Here is a 5,846-nt window from a genome sequence, read left to right on the forward strand (position 1 = left end):
CTTCCCTTCCCTTCCCTTCCCTTCCCTTCCCTTCCCTTCCTTTATTTTCTTTCATTTTATGTTAGGACACAAGAGCAATCACAGGACTTACAGTATTTAATGTGCTGGCATGCCCAGTGGCTGTATGGACTACCACTAGAGATATGAAAATGCAAGATAATGTAAGACATTATATAGCATGTTATATTTATTTTCATCAGAGATGTTGAGTCTGAAACCTGTTGCTAATTCTGTTGCTCCTTCTCAGTCCAACTGTGTTATCCATTGGTCCTCCATCCTCCCTCTATCTGTAATGTGAACAATGGTGATGCAAGTTTTAAGCTACTGCTTCAGTTACTGTAGAATCCTAGATGTTGTTAAGGGTTACAGAGGTGAGAAAATGGCAATTTGAAGTATCTGCATTTTTGTTGTTTTCTGTCTCTCTTAAACTTACTGCAAATTCTTCTAGAGGTTTAATATAATCTCACAGCAAAATTCTACATTTCAGTTCTTTCTAAAATATAAACTAATCTAACTTAGTCCACTCATCAACATAAGCATTTAAAAAGTAGTAAGAAAGGTAAGTATCATGTTTTAACCTTATTACTCTTTAACTAGAAACTACAAATTTGACAGAATTTAGTCATTCAACAGTGATGATTACAAAGTGTTATCATAAGGAAAAAATTCCAGATGAAAGAAAACCAGCTCAAATATGACAGAATTTGAATGAGTTTGTGCATCTCTGAATAACACTGGTAAATAAAAATGTAATGGCAAAAATGGAGGACGAAAATAATTTCATTTGTGCAAGTTGGAGCAGTAAACAATTAAAGCAATATCATGCTTGAGTAATACATGTTAAAGAGCTAAATGACATGAATTATTAGTTTCAGAAATCCTCATGAGAAGCAGGGGTCCAGTTAATATGAGAGGTACGTGTATTTACACAATAAATGGCATTCACTAATTAAGTTGTGTTTTATGTAGTGATAACTCTATTCTATTATTTTTCTGTTCATGAGTAGCAATTAAACTGGTTTTACTGTTACAAGATTCTGAAGTTAATAGATTGTGCTGTATCATTTCTGTAAGTTTGAATACTGAACAGACAAACCTTCAAATTTGAAAGACATACCAAAAATAGATGATTGAAATCTGCCAAATATTCAAGACTATTGCAACTATGTTACTTTTATTATCACTAATGGTAAGGTATATAAGTACTCTTACTTAATTTATATCATTTATGTGTCCCTGATATTAATTTTATTGGATCACATTTTTTAAAAAACTCATTCACGCAATATATATTTCAAATTAACAGGTATCTGAGGCGATGATAATACACACTTTTACTCAAGTTACAAACATTTTGAAAGAATTATGTTGCCAACAAATACTGATTAAGGTTAGTGCTGCTTGGCTATTATTACAGAAACTTCGATTTTAATATCACGTATTTTTAAATACATGGTTTTAAATACGCCAACAGTATCTAAGTGATTTCACAAGGGAAAAAATAGCAGCTATTAAATGATTCTCATCCAGCAGAGAAAACCCTCATAAAATCTCATCACAGGAAGAAAAACATAAGAATTCAAATGAGAAAAATCTATTTTGACTTTATCTATCTTGCTGTCTAAATATGTGGGGATGGTCTCAAGAAAGCCAAGGCACAGGTGAAATTAAACTTAAACTTGCTGAAGGATGTGAAAAATAGCAAGAAGGAATTCTACAGGTACATTGGTCAGAAGTGGCAGGCCAGGGAGTGAGTACCCCCTCTGATAAATGAGAAGGGAGGACTGGCAACAACACACATGTAAAAGACTGAGATACTCAATGAATTCTTTGCCTTGGTCTTTACTGGCAGTTTGGGTATAGATTTTGACCTCATTACATTAATTTGTATTAATATGTTTATTACTATGATAATTGATGTCTCCATATAAGGTGTAAAGGCTACCCAGTAGAAATTGCTATTCACTGTAATTTCATCATAAATGTCTGTTTAACATATCTAACACTTAACTCCTGTATTCTGTCCATAGTCCAAATGAGTAGGCTCATGTAGGAGGCCAAATATGTAATTAGGCACAAGCACTTTCTGGTTGTTTGATTTTGTCTAGGAAGACATCCATCACATTCTTCAACAACAGAGTCCAGCAAACCACTTCCAGCTTTGCAGACATTTTTCTTGTTATCTTTTTTTAGACATCTTGGATTTTGGCAATACATCACAATGTCTTCGATCACTTCCCCATATAAAGTATGAGAAATGTTTTATTTTGTCTTAGACTTTTGTCTTCAAACCATTCTTTTAATTCTTTTATTCATTTTTTGCTGCCACTAAGCACTGACTTCATCCTCAAGGAAAAAGAATGTTCCATGTAAAGAAGAGCTAAGCTGCTTTGTCTATTTCCTATTTTATTTACTGTTAGTCATGCCTTTTACTGTTGTCTTTTCAGACTTATCTGCTACATTTTCTTTTCCAGCACTGTGGGTCTTTGTTACATTGACTTTTGATTTATTTTAAGTCACTAAGAAAATTGAAGGTTCCACACACTGCTACTTAGATCATAAAGGCACACCTTTATGCACGGTGTTTTGCTGTTCAGACAGGTTTCTACACATTCAATTGTCCATGAACATATACTGATAGTTCAACTTCGATTGTAAACCTAAGAAAAAAAAGTTCTCTTATGTTCAACTTGGGCTATGAAGCAGATTTTCCCTGTCTTGTGTGAAACAAATCTCCTGATGTTGAGCTGTGGAGGTAAGCGATCTTCTTTAAGTTACATTTTTCTTTTTATCTATGAGTTTCTTTTCTTTTTAGATGAGTTCTTTTCAAGGAAACAGTGCATTTAGGAAGTAAACCATGGCAGTTGCAAGGGTTCAGGGTTAATTATTTTGAATAGTTATCATTTTTGAAGACAATTCCTAGTTTTCCTTCTCCACTAATATCCACTAATATTATTACTTTATAAGATACAACTACTGGGTAAAATACAAAAAAAAAAAATTACTGTCAGAGCCAGTATAAGTGTTAGCTGCAGGCAAATCTAAATTCAATTCTCTGCTGTCTTTCTGAAAGTCTGATCATAGTTTTCATTCTTCAACCCCTCTTTTCCTGTTTTGAGTCTCTCTAGTGCAATTACTAAAACAAGCTTTGTGCATTAAGCCAAAGCTGAGAACAGTAATGTTAACATTCTCTTCACCCTGAAGCAAAGATTATATCTGTATTTGAACTAGACTTTCAGGGGCATTTTAAAACAACCTTCTAAACAGATCAACCAACAACTATGGTGTGAAATTTGATGAAATTGCCTCCGTCTAAAGAAAATGTCAGAGGAAGATATCAAGGCACCAAGGTAACAAGGAAGTTACAGTTAAACTCATATAGCTTGTATTCTTACGGCTACTTATCTGATGTTCCTAGGACAAATAATGAACAATAATATTGTCTTGATATTATGAGAATACTTAACATCTCCTGAGCTGCATGGCATAACAAAGCTACGTGCTTTGTTATTTTGCCGTATGTATTCTTATTAAAAAATGTACATTATTATACATTTGCTGGAAAAGGCAGTATAAATCACCTTTTCACGTCCTTTCTCTTCTGCTTGGAATTATGCATCTGTAACTTTTTACATGATAGTTTAGTGTGCTTAAAGACGTTTACCAGTGTAGAGATTGCTACATCCAGTAGTCATTCGTATTATCAGAGAAATTCTTTATGGATAAATATTCAAAAGTGCATGGACTGGTTAGTAGGAATGCAATTTGGTCTCCTTAGTGTAGAAATTTCATACCATTTAGACATCCTAAGAAATCTAGCTGTTGTGCTTTGTCTACCTTATATTGTTTCATGTGCCTTAAGATGTATAAAAATAGAACAAACCAGTTTCATTTAGGTGAATAAAGCCACATACTTAGTGATGTCATAAAAAATATGCCAGAAAAATATTCATAGATCAAGTGTGTCTAAAATACTACTTCTTTCATAAAGGTTTATCACAGAAGAAATTAACTTTTTGTTGTAAAAAAAATTTTATTATAAATTTTTCATTTGCTATCACGATCTCAAAATTAAGTGCATATCGAAGTTGGAGGGACATATTAGAGTGGAATTATTGGCTAACTAATGCAATATTTCTTGTCGGAGCAATAGTGCAATAGGCATAACATAGAGGGGAAAAATAAAGGGTAAAATTCTTATTCCGGAGTTTATATATCATAAGAGAAGTGACTCGTGACTTCGATAATATTCAAGATGTGTTTTCTGTGTTCATTCTTATGTCAAAATGTGTCTTATGCTACTGAAATGAATCTCCCCTCAATCTCAGAAAATATTCATTATTCTAATATAACTAATATTTACTATAAACTAATAAACTAATATTTAATATAACAAAACAATTCCATTTTTTTTCTTTCATAGCATGTAATTTTTAAATATACATTATCTTAGGTTCCTGTTTCTATGCAACACCGGAATTAAAATGCACAATGTAAATTTTTTCTAAATTTGCAGGGTACAGTGAAAGAAAATATTCATAGAGCAGACAAAAAATGAGCTTGTTTTATCTTTTGACTCCTGATAATAATCACAGAAAAGAAAGAAAAAGGATAAAAAGGGTTGGTGGTGTCAATTTTTTACTGAAACTTTGCAGATTCAAGAACTTGTTTTTCCTATAATATCTGCTCTGTCCCTGACCAAACTGTATGTTCTGTTTTCTAATACCTGAAAAAATCTCAGAAAAGCCAGAGAGGTTAAAGCAAATGATGATTAAGAAAGTAATTCATTAGAAAAAGAGAGGTAACTGGAACAGTATGAAGTTCATGTGTAGGTACAATCTATGCTACACTGAATAATCATCATCTTTCATTAATCCTTTCCTTATAGAAAGAAAATAAAGACAAATGTTAGATATTTCAAGAGAAGGACTGTGTAAATCATACATCAGTTCATGTAAAAGCACTTAAATCCCAGCTAGAACATCGAATTCTAAAAATCGTCAACGATAACTAAGAGAAAAAAAAAATTGTTTTGATCCGTTTTAAAGTTGAGAGGTGTTAAACTCAACAAATAGACCATGCAGCTTTCATTGGTTCTGTTACTAAATCAGCATAAATAAGAGGAGAAACAAAGTTTGAAAATCATGTCGTTAATGCCCAAAATAATCTTACTTCACATCTACTCCTTAAGTGAATTAGCAAAGAGTTGCTATAAAATTGCTTCCATTACACAATTTTTGAAGCAATTCTCACCAGGACAAATGAGAACAATTTTATATTTTTATTTTCAGTGTTTACTTATTCATTTTTCATTGTTTATTTCCATTGTTTTACTTACTGGTTTTTCATCAAGTATGTGATGGTCAGTGGGGAAAAAATTATTCCCTGAACAATTCTGTGTAGTTAAGTTGATGTTAACTCCAGACATTGGGTTCAACTTGTTTGTCTTTTATTTCTTATCCTATAGAATCATAGAATGGTTTGGGTTGGAAGGTTTAGGTTTAATTTAGGTTTAATATGAGTTTAATAAATCTCAATATTTCACGTTAGGCAAATGTCAATAATATATTTTCATGGAAAAGGAAAATTTAAATATCAGTGCAGTGGTAAATTTACGTGGGACTTTGGGAGAAGAAGAATGGAGGAAAGTCGTAAGAGGAAAGCAGTAAAGAATTAGATACATATTTAGTAAGAAGTGAAGATCTATTAACCTCTACAGATCTCCAGAAACGGTATCAGTTAAAAAGCTATTACAAAAGTCAGAATAACAGGATTATCTCAGCTGTGCCACACAGCCTGTTAGTTTTAAATAGATAAATTTGCAATGATAAATTTAGTAGAACTAT

This window comes from Numida meleagris, chromosome Z (genome assembly GCF_002078875.1).
Source record: "Numida meleagris isolate 19003 breed g44 Domestic line chromosome Z, NumMel1.0, whole genome shotgun sequence".
Lineage (NCBI taxonomy): Eukaryota > Metazoa > Chordata > Aves > Galliformes > Numididae > Numida > Numida meleagris.